Source organism: Coloeus monedula (genome assembly GCF_965178545.1).
Source record: "Coloeus monedula genome assembly, chromosome: 9".
NCBI classification, from domain to species: Eukaryota; Metazoa; Chordata; class Aves; order Passeriformes; family Corvidae; genus Coloeus; species Coloeus monedula.
In genome coordinates this window covers 21,359,312-21,377,936 of record NC_138789.1, presented here as the reverse complement: position 1 = coordinate 21,377,936, position 18,625 = coordinate 21,359,312, and the positions used below count along the sequence as shown (strand labels likewise).

At 42.3% G+C, this 18,625-nt stretch overlaps 1 protein-coding gene across 1 annotated transcript in view; it reads right to left on the bottom strand.

Moving 5' to 3' along the window:
- PTPRF (protein tyrosine phosphatase receptor type F) overlaps positions 1-18,625 on the bottom strand; it is a gene marked incomplete at its 5' end in the record, with an annotated part of 246,182 nt that overhangs the window by 194,599 nt on the left and 32,958 nt on the right. The window lies entirely within an intron of this gene.

Below are 18,625 nucleotides of genomic sequence, written 5' to 3'. Positions count from 1 at the left end.
TACAGAACAGCTGACATACCAAACCTATGAAATCTACCATACCTTGACATTACTTTTACTGAAAGCTGTTAACACATCCATAAAAATTAACAGACACGGTTTTAAGTATACAAATAACAACCTTTAGTTTCATTTTAAATGTGAACTGACATAAAAATCCTACAGTTTAAGTATCTGGAAACCTGCAGAGGCTAGCCTATGCTTGTTAAGAAACTAATCACTAGAAGTGAAAGTCAGCAAAGAAACTGAAGTGGTATTCAGGCATGAAAGACTCGGCAAAAATTTAAAAAAAAAAGGTATCATATAATATTTCATGAAAATACAGCTGTGTCTTCTGGATTTGCATAACAGATTCAGATGGATAAAACTATGCATCCAGGTTGAATGGTTGTATTCTTCTGTACTCACTGTATGGGAAAATTTTACACTATGTGATCTGAAGATCATCTTGAAACACTGCTTTGTCCTCATGAGAAGCATTTGATGATCCCATATTCCTATAAAGCACTAAAACATTTAACTCCACAGGGAGAGTTAACAGAGTCCACCCATGATGTCATTCCACGCACAGGTCACACTACGTCCATGTTTCAAACACACTTCCAATCTACCACTTCACGATGAACCCGACCTATAAACGGGTCAGAGACAGCTGCTGGCACATAGAAAGGAGCCTGAGTAAGCGAAGAAGCTTGTTCAACCCCAAGATACAGCACCATTGACCCCAGCAGAGCTGTTGGTGGTTCCAAACCTTCACATTCTGGACACATCCACGAGTGTGGCCTTGAGGGAGAGGGGGATGACCTCTGTCAGCCCAGATGCTTTGAACTCTAGACAAACTGAGGGCTGGACTTCCTTGATCTAGGAAGAATACAAATTCAGCGATCCCAAAAGAAGACAGCCTTTAAATGCATTTTCCTAACGTATGAGAGGTTTAAATTCTATGGGTGCAGCTGGAATTACAGCTGAGCCAGGCAGGCAGTAGCAGCTACTGAAGAGGGCAGGGGCAGTGCTCTGCTCCTCATTGCCTTCTCCTCCCCTCCCTGCCTCCAGACAGACACTGGCACATGAAGCTCTACAAGGAGTTCCAGGATCATCAAAGCCTCTGTGTAACAGATTTGGGCTCCTAACCCAGCAGAAAGATGCTTTTTCTTCTTTTCCAAGCAGGGCAAGGAGCACAGTGGCTCAGGGCAGGATCAGGCAGAGCTCGGGAGCACTGAAGACAGCGCCTCTCTCCCAGCAGCTGTGGAGCACAATTCACCCTCAAACATTCAAACAGCAGTCCCCGAAGACTTTGCTGAAATTGTGGGACCTCCCAGACCCCAGTTCCACCTTTTGGTTTACCCCACACTAACAGCTTACGCTGACCCCTGTCCCAGCGGTGTGGCACGGTGTGACAACACTCAGAGCTGCTCCACCAAGTGAACTAATTCAATCCTTCCTGCATTTGACAAAGCCCAGAGACAAGGCTCTGCCTTGCTCCAACACGTGTCCCAGGCCAGGGAGACTGCCAAAGCTTTGCCCAGGATGCTTCTTGTTTCTCTCACGTGGCACCACTGCCTGCTAGGGGTGTCAGGGTGTGCTGCAAGACGGTCTTTGTGAGGAGAGGTCAGGGCTGCCCTGTGCTGGACACAGCAGTCCCACAGCATGGCATAGCCAGGCTCATCATGGCGGTGCCTCTGTGGTAACAGGTTAAGAAGGGGCAAAAACACCTCACAGCTGTGAGAAATGAGATTAAAAGAGTGAGAAACAGCCCTGTGAGCACCCAGCCTGAGAGGGATGAGGAGCTCCGGGTGCCTGAGCACTGAAGCAGGTATTTCCTGGCAGCCCACAGCCAGGCCTGCCTGGCTGAGGACAACCCACTGGTTTCAGAGTGAAGAACAAGGCCAGACCAGGTCATCACCACCTGGAGAGCCACCCAGCAGCTGAGGCCACACGGAGCAGAGAGGGACTGGTGGTGAGCCACTGCGGAGGCAGCAGCACAGCAGAGCCCTTCAAAACCTGCAACATCCAATGCTCGACATGGGCTGTGCTTGTACGCTGGGGAGCCACCAAGCACCCACGTGGGGACACGCCAGCCCCGACCCCAGCTGATCTGGAGGTCACAGCTGAGACACTACAATGCAGACCTGGACCTCCGCTATTGCTGCTTGCTCAGCCTGATTTCCAAAAGGCCCTGGCAGACGGCAGATCCACCAAGGTCAGCACTGCCAGTGCTGAAGTAGATACACATGCTCCGTCCTCAGCAAGCTTCTTTGAAGGAGTATCACAGACCTGGCCTCACCACAAAAATTCCTCAAGAAAGTGTACTGAATTATGCCATCCTTGTTGAAGAGAGCCCCAGGACTGTGCTCAAAACCCAGAAAATGCCTTTTAAGACGTGATAGCTGCTGTCTGAAGGCTTTGGCACATTGTCCTGACATGAACAGCAAGCAATTATTAAGTCTGCTTGCTTAACTGATGCTGATTCCACATATTTACTCATCTATAATCATGTATATTTCTACTTAGTTTGTATTTACATATATCTCTGTTTATTCACCTCTCATCCATTCCAGAGAAATTTTAATTTACCATTCAGGCTGCTAGTGATGGCATTGTGATTGACTGTTTTGCTATGCAGTGTGCTGAGCTGATGTCTTGTACTGCACTTCAGCAGTTGATTTGGTTTTTTGATTTTCTGTTATTTACTCTGTGATCTTAGTAAAATAGTGTAATTTTTTTTCAAATGGCAAATACAGCAGAATCCAAAAACTTTTGTCCTTGAAGAATACAAGGCAATTAGATCTCTGACTTTATACTTACTCCCCAGCTCATACACTGAGGGCTTACTTTACTTTTGTACATTTAAAAAAAATCAATACTATTAAAACCAGAACAAAAGGAAACTGAATGTTCACCTGCTGTAAAACCTAAAAAACCTGCTGCCTTGATTTTACATTGCTGCAATGAATCTTTTCCCCCTGCACATTTAATTGAGTGACACTGATTTCTGGAAACCATCTAAATCCTCCGAGACTGGTCACAGAAGTACACCTGTATATAAACCAAATTCTCACAAGGTTATTTCTACAAAGGCATTTTAAACATGTCTATGCCCTGAAGTCTTGAAATGGAAGGAAAGTACTAATTAAGCAAACCTATAATCCTGAGTCCTGGCCCCAGGTCAATAGAATAGGGCACGAGCATATGTATTTTTATACTGATTGGTAATTGTTACAGCAAATCCCAAAACTTATCTCAGTGAGAGCTAACACAAGTGCAACAGAGCATCCATTAAACTCTTGGTGTCTGTGAAAAGTGCACATTAAGTGGACTGGACAGCCTCCACATCTCCCCTCCAACCAACATCTCTGCTGAGAGGAAGCTGCTGTGAGACTATCATTAGTTACCTCCAAGGGGCAACACTGGGGATAGGGCCAGATCATGGTACAAGCTGTCTTTTTTAGCCCATTTTGAGTATTTGCAGTCTTAGGGTAGCCCTAGAAAGAGTCAGAAAAAATAAGGATGTACTGAAAATACAGAAGTAACCTACATGTTGTCCTTTCCCGCTCCTTAAATTCAAAATGACCAGAGTGTACATAGAAGATTATGCATGTATGAAGTTTTAAGTTAACTGTTTGCTGCCCAAACATGCTACAAATAAATACAAGGAACTGAATGGTTTATCTGCAGTGAAAACCTGTCCTTTCCCCGATGACCTGTGGACCAAAGCTGAAGATTTTCTGTTGAAACCTTAAGGGGGGGGGGGGGGGGGGGGGGGTGAGGGGAAAGGAAAAAAGCTATTGTATTTCAAAGACAAATCTCTGAAATATCAGCTTGAGAGAACCTCCCAAGCAAGTCTTGGATGACAGCAGCGAGAGGTGCTGGATGGCTGGGTGCCCATCACACCCACCTTCGCTTACTCCATCGCACGGAGTAACAACTCCAGGCTGGCATAGCTCCCTTAAGTCCAAACTACTCCAGTCTTTCTTCTCCCTAGCCTCTCTGCTCAGTGATAGATCCCTGGAGCACATTCAGGCCTCACCCTCTAAACTAATTCTTGCTCCTCACTTCAAAACCAAGTTCCTATTACACCAGGAGCAGAAGTCACTGCTCTCATTTCTATTCACTCATAAGCTTCAGGCAGGAGAATGGGAAAACTTTCACCTTCTTGGCTGAAATTTTCCCTGCTTGCTCTTTGCTCAAAACTAAATTATTCTAGAAAGCTTATGGGAACAACACAGTTCTGAGGAGGAAGACTGTAAAAAACAGAGTATTTCTTTCTGTTGTAAGAAACTGGCTTCATCTTATTTGGCTGGGGGCAGAAAAATAACAACTTGCTCAGACATGCTCTCCATTGAGAAATTTTTAAAAAAAACAAAAAACATTTCAGAAGAAAAGGACTTCCCTTTCACATTTGGTAGTGTTGAAAAAGCCACTTGCCGAGCAAGCACAGATCTGTGGATAATCCTATAAAGTGAATCTCAAGGAGGGCCTCATAGGGTGGAAGAGATGCTAGAAGAGATTTAGACACACACTGCTCTACTGAACTACCCAGGAGAAACAGCAGAAAACTCATGCAGTGTCCCAAGCTGGGTGTGTGATACATTCAAAAGAAAAGCTCCTTTGAATTTATTTTAAAAGGTCCACAAGAACAAGCAAAGAAAGCCAGAGACAGTCAGGTATGCTCTAATCAACATGGCTGTTATCTGCCCTTCTGGCAAAAGCAAGTGAGACGGGTTTGGGAGGAGGACCTGAAACCCTCAAAGACAGAACCTCAGGTTTCCTGGAGAGCCACTGACACCTTTCCTACAGGGCAGCCCAGAGCCAGGGACTGCCAGCCATGGAGATGCCTCTCTCACTTATATGTTATCTATAAAATCACTGTTGCTCCCTGCTATTCTAGAAAATTTGTTGTGAAACAATTCTTATGTATTGGAAAACCATCTCAGCACCTATTTTAAAATTTGCTCTACTCAACATCTGTAGAAGAAAAATAAAATTTCAGTTCCCTTTTCCAGGTTTTCCTTTCTTTACCAGAGAAGTTCAGAGTCACTTCATTACATGCATTGTTTTTAGGCTGTGCAACTTCTTAGTGAACCCAAAGGGCTTTCCCAGGGAGAAAAGTACCCCTTGCCAAATTTCTTTCAAGGCTGAGGACAGAGCTGCAGCCTCCCTCTAACTTGGCAAGGTGTCTTTTATGTGAACCATGGTCTTTGAGGAGTAACATACGACCTGACTTGAATACTAGCCAGATCCTTGAAAAATAATGCTGGGTCCTGCATACTTAGCATAGGTCCTTGCATTTTGATACACATTTAGCACACAATTGTCACATATGTTTCCTTGTAATTCTGTAAGAGGCAAAAATTTCAAGTGGCTGAAACATAATATATGCCAATATAAATATACATAATACACCCAAATGTTAACTTGTTTTATTTCACAGACCCATCATTTTCTTAAAATAAATGGGAAAATTAAATGGAATCCTGATGCATTTTCAGTATTTAGCACCCACATCCAATATTCCTCAACCAAAAAATTTAATTCAAGGACTGGCAACATAATGCTCCTTCTGTTCTTGTGGATGCCATTTTCCAAAGGGTCGCACACAGGTTTGAGGAAAAATGAATTACTGAACACATCTGCAATTAGGTGTTCTATGAACACTCATCTGCTGTGAGAGATTTTAAAGAAAAATATCTCTGTCCTCATGGAGCAAGTTCTCACTACTCTAAATAGATGGGCAGCCAAAAATAAGACTTGTGTTGTAGGAGAGGGAAGCTTATATTTTTATCCAAAAGCTTTTACGACTTGAGTTAAATTAAGATTGGAAGTAGACTCCTCTGTGAAGAAAAAAATGACAGTTGCAATATAGGATGAACTGGATAAGGACATACAATAGGCACGGGCAATCTTATTTAGGTGCCTGGGCTAAATGAATACTAAGAAATTACTGACACCAGAATGAACAGATCACAATGAAATCAGCTCCTGAGCCTGGAAATTGTGAAATTCAGGTTTTAATCTCTGCCTTTAACCTTCCCTGTCACATATAGAAAGGCAAAACTGTGCCTCACCTTCCACTGTACAACCTACCTGCTGTTCTCACATGGCTGCTGTCAGGACGAATATGCAAAAAATGATGATGTGGCTCAGTTATAACACTGGGAAGAAACCAACAATGACACAGACCTTCTCATGTTCATGACTGACTTTGAAGTGGAAATAAAGTGGTCTAGAAGACAGAGGTGGCCCATGCTTTTATATACAGCAAAAGTATTTTTCTTGGTTTCCTTTACGATCCTGGATGATTGATACCTGTGCATGGATGGATGCCTACTGGAAAGATACTCTGGTGAAAACTTAGCAGTGATTCTTCTTCTAAGCATCCAGGGCAGGAGACAAGTCAGTCAAGTCAGTGGGCTCTCCAGCTATCCTTTAGTATCCTTAAGCTTTCCTTTCAATGTACCCACCACTGTTTAAGTGTAGTTCCTGCCCCTTTGTGATTATTAGGATTGCTCTTTGGCAAAATACAAGTTTTCAAACTTGCACTTTTTATTCTTGGATAATTTCTACGTAGGAAGAGCCTGTTTTAGCCTTGTAATAGCATTCCTTTAACAACAGCTTACTAAAGCCTCTGTGGGTCTCAGTGAGCAGAATGCTAATTCATTCCTTGTTTCTCCTGTTTTGGTTTTATTTCACTAAGATGACAGCACTTTGTAAATGAAACTTTTGTCCTTTATTGTTTGGTGCAAAGTACTTCTTAAATAAATGCAAATGTATATGGTAGGGTGTTGCATGCTCAGATACTTACACAATTTCCTTTTTATCTAGGGTATGGATCATAACCCTTTCTCCCACCCACTTAACAAAAACACTTAACTGCACCCCAGTCACAGAAAATAGCACTCTGAATTCAACATATTCCTCAGATCAATCTGAATTACAGGTTACCTCATGTTACCTGCATACTTCTTTTTTTTTTAAATCATCTTATTTCATTATGTTTTAATGTTTAAGAAATTCCCAACAGCGAGGACAAATGATTCTGCTATTTCAATCCAATTTCAGTGGTTGAGTTTTCCAGCTTCAAGTGTGAATGTCCATGATAATCAAATCTACAAACATTATCTCAGAGCAAGTTGCATTTCTCCTCGCCTTCTTCTCCTGACTTCCATGAAGTTACTCAGAGATAACTTCTGAGTTTGTACAAAATGAAATCAAATAAAGTGAATGATTCATATCCAAAATTACAAGAAGTAGATCTTTTAACATGTTCAATGACCTCTGTAACCTTCAGTAAAGAAACTACATTACAAAAATAACAAAAGCAGTCATCCAGCAGAAGCTGTGCTTCTCCCTGAACACCAGCAGGAAACACAATGAACTAAGATTCAAGGCACTCATTTCAGCAGGCAAGACCCACGGTGCTTTGTTTATCTGGAGTAAGCTTAACTAAAGAAGAATGCAAAGGGACATGTTAGGTTAGGTTAAACATATACATTTATCAGCATCTGTAATGACTTAAGCTCAGAAATTCTTACCATCTTCAATTCCTGCTCTTTCACCATCTTGGCAAACAGGCTCCTTCCTGAGCATAAGCCCAGTCAAAAGGCTAAGCCTTTGACAGGGCTGAGGTGTCTCTGCAGACACACAGTAGGAACCCTCCACACCCAGACAGGCGTTTTCAAGCCCCCTTTTCCCATCCCAGGATTTATACTCGTGAGTTTAAGTCAAAATCAAGTATTTTTAAATTTCTCTTGAAGAAACATCTAAAAACCTCCTGTGTCCTGTGTACTTCTAGTTCCATGTCTGGACAGTTACACATACATCAGCCCTTCACCAACTCAGAAACTCAGCCTTCCCTGTTAAATGCTGATGTTTGGATAAACCTGCTTATTCCACAGCAATAGGGGTTAAAAAGCCATTAGCTCACTCAAGTGTTAAGGCCATGATTACTGGATATTAATAAACTACAGCAACAGCCTGTCATCATAGTATTGCACTTGAGTAAATTTCTAATTCTGTCTCTTTATGAATCATGGAAATTGTTGACAAAGTTTAAACGCCTAAAATTAACTGACGATACTGAACCAGAATTGTCTCAGGCAGCCATCACACGAGGATGCTGTGCAAGGCACATTCTGGGTGCTGATTTATTTGTGGAGTTTTATGCAGACAACTTAGACCTTAACGCAGTGGGGAGGTGGTTTTTCTCCATATCACATCTGCAGGGGGCTTACAGGTTTTGCACACAGGGTGGCAAATTTTCTCCGTTACTTTTCCAGGCTGTTGTAATTGCAATGTCTTTCTCAAAGTGCCTGGCTGGCTATCAGTGTGAGCTGCTTTACATCTCAGTAGGAAAATCCCTAACTCTGGCTAATCCCTGGGCTATGACTGACTCTTGTCCATGGGAAGGGGGTGGAGGGGAAATAAATCAATCCCTATACTATTACATCATTCTTACTTGCTTCCAATACCTGCAGTAATATGTAACAAAAAAAATAAATTCCAAGAAGCATAAAGCAGTCCTGCATACAACTGAAGAATAGTGATTAAAAACAAAGCAGAAAAACAGCCCAGTAAAACATTGTTCTAGAACCAGAGGTTGTCTTCATTTCCCATCCTCTGCTTTTACGTTTCCCTAGAGCACTCACAGCTTGTGTGTGCAGCCTGTTACATATTTTGGGGAAAAGCCAGAGCTATATATGGGTTCAGCTTTAACTTCCCAGCACTTATACAAAGCATAACACAGCAGAAAAAACAAAGGAGAGCAGAGAAGCACTGCTCTAACTGCAGACCTTCCAGCAGCCTCACAGAATGGTGTTCTGCTTTAATTTAAAACTGAAACCTGAAGTCAAATTTCCACCTGGTAATAGCTTAAAGGCACTTCCAATTAACTTGGTAATACACACTTTCTGAGTTAATAAATTTTTCAGCCTCTGTGTTTAATACAATTAAGCATTTGGGCCTGTGGCCTTAGACCTTATTCAGCTTGGGAAAGGATTGCAGGGAGACTGTCTCCAATTATCACCATTTACACAACATTCACTTAAGGGCTTTCAAATGCACACATATAGAATATTCATTTAATCATACACAAAATTCAGTACCTGAATTCAGGCTGCCTCTCTCTTGCACACAATACGTACAAGGGACAAGAGAGTAAAGCCCCCATCTACGGGGCTCTGCAACCATCACCACACTGCCTGATGCAGCACAGAACAGCTGTGCCTGATCCTACCAACTTACTTTTCCTTCCAAAACTGCATTCTGTTATTTGCAAATTTCTTCAAAACTTCAAAGTTAATAAAACATATTGCATAGTGTAAAGAACCCGCTAAGATATGCAGAACCAGGAAACAGACAAAACTGAAATCTTGTGCTTGAAAAAACATGAAAATTAATTTTGCCAGCATGCCTACCACATTAAACACCACTTTTTTTTTTTACACAAAAGGATTAAAAGGTTTTAATCCTTTTTTGCAAGCAGCTAGTTCTTGATTCAGTAGTTCAAAAGGCTTTGCCAAGTTCAGGTTTTTCCTCTGCTTTTAAGAATTAAAAGCGAGTGCAAACCTTATTTTGTAAACAGATACCACAGTAGAATGATTTTAACAGAACTGGGTACCAGAGTAAGTGACCTCTTCAGAATATTTGTCACTAAAGCAAAGGCATTCTGGGTTCTCAGGAAGGGACCTGCATTTCATTTTAATGCCACTGTATGTTGCTCTGTCCTCCTCCTATAGAAATGAACCAAATTCCTGCCTCTACCTGGTAAAGAGGAAGACTTTCTGCTTAATGATAAGTGAGTGCATGCTGGCAGTTCTGTAATACAGTGATTTTATTTTTTTTTCTATTTGTGTCAACTGTTTTATCATGCAGCAGCTGTAGTGCAGTCTTCAGAAAACCACGAAATACAATTTCCACATTTAAATGTTTACCAGAGCAAGGACCTAGACATCCAAGCAAAATACTCTCAATTAGGGGAAAGAAAAAAGTAGATCACAGAATGTTCTGAGTTGAAAGGGACCCATAAGTATCATCAAGTCCAACTCTCAAGTGAATGGCCCAAATGGGTATTAAACCCACAACCCTGGCATTATCAGCACCATGCTCTAACCAACTAAGTTAGTCTCAGGGTATCAATCATTCTGACTTGAAATTCCCCGAAAAACAGGTCTATTTCTCCATTAAAAGGCTTCCTCCAAGTCAGACTCCTTGGAAGCTTGGATAGAGGTTCAAAAATGAAGGTTTGAACACTTCTGGGAGACACCACTGAGCATTTTTTACCCAGTAATGATGTACTTTTGCAATGGCTAAATGAAGGCACAGAGCCTCACACAACTCAAAAGCCCTTTGAGCAGAGTTTTGGTGTCAGGGCTACCACCTCCACCTGGCAGCCAGACTGTGCTGACAGGGGGCTGCTGAGCAATTCCAACCCTCCACATCAGAAGACAAGAACTACATAGAGTGTCACGGCCATGCTGTGCAGCACCTGGGGGCTGCAGGGAGACCGAGATGTGATAGAGCCAGGGAAACTCCAGAAGCCACTGTGTCCTGCCCAGGAACCCCCCGAGTTCTCTCCCAAAATGGCTCTATATGTAAATGAAAACCCTTGATTCCACGTAACACAATGGATGTCCAAACCCCACAGTAAAGAGAACCAGTGACACACGCCAGAGATTTAGAGTTTTACAGCTGCCACGACCCAGCTCTGCCCTGTGCACAGAGCAGCTGCTTCATCCCAGCAGGTGCCCAGTCTCCTCTACCACCCAGGGTTTTGTGGTTCAGAAAAGGCTGAGTTCTAAAAAAGCATCAAAATTAATCACCTTTATGTATGTTGCATTCTTGATTTAATTTTTCTAGTATTCATTCCTTGCTGTGGTATGAATTCAACAGATAAAATGAAAATCTCTTTTCACTTTAATAACTTTTCTCTGTGTAGACAGCTCAGCCTCTGCTTCTAAACCAAGTTCCTTAAATCTCCAGCTACCAGGCATGGTTGCAGATTTTATTTTTCTGAGGCCTTCCACTCGCACCAAACTTTTACTTGATTTCACCCAGTTATGCACAGAGTTGAAAGAAATGCAGAAAACCAAGGTCCACGTGGAAAGGTTACCATTCGCTGCACTGTAAAATGTTGCTGTGGCCACCAGGTTTATCCTGAAGCCTAGCAGATCATACAGTGGGACCACAAGGTCCTGAGTTTGAACTTCCAGAGCTGGCCAGGGATGTGTGTACAGGCTGGAGGGTGCACTGCAGAGGAAAGGCTGCACACAGGACCTGTGGGGCTGGGGAGCCACTCCAGCGGGTGGCACTAGGGCTGCTGGGGAACCCAGGTATGCCACAGGCTCCACAGCAGCGCACGGCTTGGCAGGGACTGATCTGTCTAAAGGAGAAAAACCTTCTATGTCATGAATTATCTCTTTTTCAGCAGCTCTGACAGTATCTGTATCTCTGGGAAAAGGGAAAACCAGTTAACATCATCACTGCAGTAGGTATCTTGGCAAGGCAGTGAATATATTCCATCAGGGAGAGGGTATTTGAGACGGTGTACTTTAACCTCACCAAGCCAGAACACTACCTGCTAACCCAGAAACAAACTCCCCTAGTTAAAAACACCAAAAGTATAATCCACACTTCTTTGGCAGTACATATTCCTTACTCACCATGGAATCCTACACTGCAGGTCACAGACCTCACTGTGACACCAGCTCCTGCAGTATCAACTCTTGGAACATTAGAAGACCAAAATTCAACAAAGTGGTGGCCGGAAGTTACAGCATATTGACTAAACCCAGAGAAACTGGCACTCCTGACATGACCTTTCAGGCTGGGTACCCTTCAGCAACTGCCTTCCCTGAGACAACCTTACTGCTTCGGTTTGCACTCGGGGCCATGAGCCAGGTCAGCTGGCAGAGTGCCTGAAGAGTCATGTTTACCAAGCAGGAGCTCGGTAGAAAGACTGGGAATGTCTATGAAAAATGAAGAGCACCCCAATATCTCCTGCCACTTTTTGGTTTGTATTCTCTCATACACTGTAACTCATTTTTGTATTTTTAGCCATAACCTACTCACAGATAGTATTCCATTTTCCCTCAGCCCAGACCTCCAGCATCTTCTTCCACATTTCTCCTCATGTCACTAACTCCCAGCTTCATGCATCATTCACATGATCACAGAGGGCTGCCAGGCATTGTGAGGGGTGGACTCCTTGCCATACATGCACCAGGGTAAATCCACTGGGGAGAACCCAGAACTGGGAATACCAGCTCTTACACTGACTTTTGCAGCCTGGAAAGATGGTTCATCCCCAAACCTGAGACACACAAATACATGGAAGGTTGCACATGCCTTGAGAGCAGAAAACAAGTATGCTGCTTACAGAGATTTGCCATATTTGTATTTGCCATAAGTGCATTTGCCTGCACCACTTAATTTCATTCTCACTGCTGGACAAAACTATCACACGCTACAAGCTTAAGGGACACACACACACAGATGTCAAACCCACAAGGTTCAGATAGTTTTTAAGCTCTTCATGGAGACTACAGAGGATATATTTACAAAACAAATTTGTCTCCTAGAGTGCTGTGTCAAAGTCTCCCTCACCCATTGCTGCTTTGCTGACTGAGTTCCAAGGTTCCTGGGCTCACTCTCAATTTGCTGAACTAAAATCTGGACCAGCAAAGAGGATGACAAGCTACCTCAGAACAAGTTAACTGCAGCTCTCAGGCTTTACAAGCATGAGAAAGAAGGCACTCTTTCACCTTGAGGATATGACATCCCAGTATGTTTTGTGAAGGACATACACCACAGTAAAACACAAACCCGTGTGAATCTGAGGCTTGAAATAATGTCAGCCTTTCTTACCTACTGCAAGTCAGTGCACTGCTAAACCATAATGCAGTCTAGAAAGAACAGGATGAGACAAAAGAGCCTGTCCAATTATGCCTGCCTCAAGTGAATATTATTAGTCGCTCAGGTCTATTAACAGTGAGGATAGCATACCTTTATATAGGGAAATGGATCTTGCTTAAGAATTACCCATGCAGGAATAATCCCCTGCCGATCACCAATCGTTGATTTTCATCTTGTGTTTTAAAGTCTGACTCGAAGGTAGGTGCCTGCCAACTCCGCTTGTGTTCTCCAAGAATAGATGTTTATCAAAGGGGGGCTCCCCATTTGCCGAGCTGGAATTAGTTACACCGACAGGGTATCAAACAGGTTGTTGCCTGTCACCGTTATCAAAGTGGAATTTGAAACACAAACACTAAGCAGCAGCAACTGAGCACTGAAGCTTGTCAGAGCAAGCGTGACATGGGACAGTCAGAAAGTGCAGGCACAGAGGGCTGAAGAGGTTCTCTCAAGTACAGTCCTGTCCCATGGCCTCACCAGGGCTGCACTACACAACCTCTTCTGTAAAGGGATCATGCACCAGCTTAAAATAGGTTTGAGTTTCAGCCACACTTCTCACCGGAAAACTGTTCCAAAATTATGGGGACATTGTGGGGAAACGGACTGGTTTTTAAAATCATTTGTTGTCACATATACTCACTTGTTTGTGTACTAAACATAATCCTTGAGCTGAAAAGGATTATGTTCCATCTCTGTGCCTTTTCTCTCCTTCCTCCAAAATGTACCTCAGATCCATTTCTACGCCCTTCTTAAAACAGTAAAATGTTTGTGTCTTACATAACGCCTGAGACTCCACAGATTAAAGATCTCATTTTAAAAAAAGAGCCAAACAACAAAAACAAAAGAGAAAAATATATTGCGTGTTGATTCTTATGGAATTCTTTGAATTTGCTTCATACTCTCTTCTGATAGAATCCATAATGCTTAATCACCATCATCTTATTAAAAACATGCATTTGGGCTTGGGCGTCTCAAGATTACCATTCATCATCTTACCACCACCTTCTTTCCTCACTCCCTGTTTTTTTTAATTAACTTTTGCAGTTGGATATGGCTTTTGTTAATTGTTGCATATAACTTAAACTGAACCAAGAACCCATTCAGTCTTAGCTTGATTTGTAAAATCACATTTACAATGTCCTCATGAAATACCATTTCCAAGTTTCAAGAAAACCTGCACTTCTGTTGATCATGTGCAAGAAGTGTTTGTTAGTAAGACTACTTAAAAACCTATCCTTGCACTTTCATAGTCAAGTACATGTCCAGATCTCCATTTTAACCATGGTTATGGAACAAAAAGTTTATTTATGTCTTGCCAGCAGTCTCAAAGTCATGTTTATTGTGCAAAGTTTAAACTATGCAGTCGAGTCATACAGAACATGTAATTCAGTGTTGTTATAATCTCAGATAATTAAATGTGAGATAAAGGTAGAAAAACAGACAAACTGTAATCTGGGAGAATAAGCCCACAAGCACAAAAGCAGCTGCCCACATTCTCTGTGCTTAGACCATAAACCCAAGGCTGACAAAACGATTTGCAAAATGTTAAAATCACCCAACAGCACCAGTCATAATCTGAGATGCACATTTCCTTCAGCCAAGCATTTTACCACTATTACTGGTGATAAAGCTGGCATATGAATTAAAGGTTTGAGAAAAGATGATGACAGTATGGAAATTAAACACACAGTAATTTAAAACTTCCGAGTGTCTTGGCACTGTGAAGCCATCACACTGCCACATCCCAGGGAGAAGTGACACACCAGTCCACCACCCTAAAGAAAGTCTCCTATTCCAAGCACCTTAAAAGCTATTAAGTGTTTTCACTGAGTTGCACCAATCACATTTGGAGGCCAGTGTTTTAAATTCCAAGTATTAGAAAGCCCCACTGAAAGTACTAGAAATTCAACAGTGACACTGCAGCAGACAGGGATTTATCTTTCAGACTGCTGTGATCATTATTAATATTACAGCCACTTTTGTTTTGCTAGCTTGGTGCTTCACCTATGAAGAACTGAACTTCATGAAATAAATTAAATAGAGCAATATTAGTGCTGTTCTTACTGTATTAACAGGCATCCATGTATGTAATTCCTGCAGAGTGGTTTCTGAGTATACCCACACTGCACATAATGCCATTAGGCACTGATGGGCTGGCTTGCAACCAAGCTCACCCTTTGTGGAATCCCTTCTGGATGGCGGAACAGCTGACTGGTTAGGAAACCCAGGGCAGAAGGACAGCAGTTCTTTAACACAGACCTAGGAACTCCAGAAAAACGCAGGAGGTGCCTTTCTGACTCTGAGCTTCCTCTTGGATACAGAGATTTGGCATCTTTTTTTCCTTCTTGGAATAATGATTCTTGAACAGATCAGTCAGAATGCTGACTGCTAAAATTAAAACAGCTTAAATTGAATGCAGGACTGTCACACATTGTCAAATGTGCTACAGAAAGGAAGGAGGACAAAAACAGCTTCATCGCTGCTTCATTGCTGCCCAAGTGTGAGTTTGCAGTTGCACAGGAAGGAGAAACCTGAATTTAGGATTTGACAGGCAGGATTAAGGAGAAATGCATATTCTTTTTATGCCCCTTCTCTCTTCCAATTCTTTGCTCATCATTTTATTGAGGAATCAGATCTCAACTGTTTGGGACATCTGCTCTCTAATTCCTCTTTCAGAATCCTGAAGTTTCTTCAAAATCCAGGTTTGTTGCCATTTTGGCATGATTTAAAGAGACTGAATGTAGCGAAATTACTCAGAGTACTGAAAAACTTTTTTGTTTTGTTTTGTTGTGTTTTTAACATTGAGAAGACCATTCCATTTATGAAAGAAACAAGAAAACCCTGCACTGGGAGTTGAAAAGGGCCACCATCTGGAGGAAGCCGTAGCAAAGCAGTAGTAGTGACAAACGCTTCCTAGAACTTGCTTTTTTCTATCCTTCTACTAACTTTCTATATAAATTCATAGAAAATTACCTTGTTAAAATCTTAGCCAGTATACACTAAGTAAATACTAGATGCTTGCAGTTGGATTTTTAAGTTTTTTAATACCAGGAATTTAAGAGGAGGTTTTGTTTCTATCATCTTTCATTAACTTTTGGTGACAAACAGCCAAGACCATGCAACTGAGATAGACAACTGCTCTCTGAAAGGGCAAGACAATCACTGCTCCAAGAGCAGCTCTGCTCTTCCAATCCACCACCAAGCATCCAGAATGTGTTCTGCTTGCCAAAAGTGACACCCTTGAACCCTGATTTCCAGTGCTATAGGCCAGGCTGCAAAACAGAGCAGATGTTGAAACAAACTTGACTGTACTTCCTCTCACCTAAGCAAAGTGACCACTTCCTAAAATACTCCTGTCCTAGTTACTTGAGAAAACTGTGTGTTTTCAGATGTCTTCTGACTGGTGTGCTTACAAAGGGTGGAAAAATAGGCAGCACAAATAAAAGTTGGATCAGATATAACTGTCTTCATGGAACCTGGAACCACTTCTGCAACAACATAGGTGAGAAAGGGAAGAAAATACAAACAATTTTCGTCAATTCTTTATGGAAAAGACTCCATTCAATCATAACACCTTAGCTGAGAAGGGACCTCAAGAGGTCTCCAGTGTAATTTCCTGCTTGGGGTGGAACCCTCACCAACACTAGATCATCTGAGCAATGGCGATATCCAGCTGAACCTTGGGAAGCTCTGAGGAATGAGAATGGACCACCTTGTTGAGAAGCCTCCTCCAGTCTGCTCTGCCCTCTAAGAGGAAAAGCTTATTTCAATTATTAATAGTGAACTTCAATACAATCTTCTCTGTCTCTCCACCTTATCTCTGCTAAACTTATCTATTATGACAGCTGTTGAGCAACTGGATGACTAAAGATGGCAGACACTCTGACTGCATGCCTCCACCAGAGCCCACGTTTAAATAAACAAACCCACTATTTTCAAACATGGCTAATCACCACATCAATAGACTTATTAATTGGATTCCTCGACATGGTTGGATGCATGTTGCAGCAGCAGGGACTGGCTTCAACAAACACTGAGCTCCACTCCATCCGTACGTCTCGAAGATAAAAGAAAAACTGGAGCACAATCAAATGCAGTGAATCAAATAACAAAAGAAATTAAACAAAATGGACATGGAATTTGTTTCATCGTATACATTATGTACACACACACCCTGCCACAGTTTTGAGCATGTCAAGAGCTTATGATTCATACAACAATTTAGGCTGGAAGGGAGTTTTGGAGGTCATCCTTTCTAAACACCCACTTAAAGCAGTGCCAACTTCAAAGCTGGGTTCAACTCTGAAGCTGGATGAGGCTTCCTGGGGCCCCATTCAGTCGAGCTTGGAATATTTTCAAGGGTGGACATTCTAAAACATCTCTGGGGCTCTGATACGATGCTTGGCCATCTTCATGGCAGGGAAATTTAAAAATACATCATTATTACTGCTTATCGCTGTTTCCCATGTTGGAGCTTATGTCTCTGTTGGCTCCCACCGGATCCCCACAAACCTGCCAGAAGGGCCTGACTACTCCTGCTCTACATCCTCTGCTCTACCCCCTCCCATCAGGCAGCTGAAGAGAGCAGTGAGGTCCCACTTCCATCCACCTCATCCTACAGCCAAACAAACCCATCTCCTCCCACCTCTCCTGGTACATCTGGTGCTCCAGAGCCTCCTCACCAGCTCAGTACCAGTGAATTGCATGCCCAGACACCAGTCCATGATGCTGTGCTCCTTGCCTCACTAGAAGATAGAAGTTTTTTTTAGGAAGTTTTTTTTTAGGAAGGGCTACATTTAGGAGTCAGTCCACCTCTATGTTTCAGTGTGTTCAGAATCATCTACAAGCTCTCTGCTGTAAGCATAAAGTATGACCATTGCTAATGAAAGATGACTTCTTACAATACCTCCAAGACCATATGAACTGTGCAGGCTATCAACCTGCAAATTTATCTCCCTTACACAGAAATATTACTTGACTAGCAGCCACATCTCTTCCAAATAAACTTCACTTACAATTATTTCCAACGTTTTCACATCTTGCAACCCTAGCTCAGGGAATGGCAAGCCCCTTGAACAGTGTTATTCCCAGGTACCCCTGCAGAGTGTTATTCCCTGGTGCTTGTCATATTCCTCACACCTTTGGCTAGACAACACATCTTCTATTTATTTTTTAATCAGGTTTCTACTATTTACTTTCCCCGCTCTGCTGGTTGCGAGACAAACAATTGTTCTGCTGTACCTCCCGATGCTCATGCAGTGCATCACAAAATGTGGGGGTTACAATTGTTACCATTTCAGAATCCCTGTATGCCAGAGCTCTAAAGGAAAAGTGGTTCAATGGGGCTCTCACTACACAGGACTGCTACACACACTATTAACATTAAAACACTTTGAAAGATACCTCCCACTTCTGTCTCAACACATCACCTCCGTTTACACTCAGTTATTACGTTAAGTCTATGCACCAAATGAATCCCAGTTGCAACTTCCACTAAGTAATCAAGGAACTGAGCATTTAGAGCCACAGACAATAGATTTTGCCTTTTTTGGCTATACTAAACCAGCCCCTTGTCACTGCAAAAAGAGAGGTTGACATCTGAGATATAAAATGCTCAAAAGAAGGCTGTATCAGTTAATCAAAAGTGAATGATAACTGCAACAAACTGTATCAGTTCTGACATGAAAAAATGAAAGCAGGAGACCACTGTCCCGGAGTG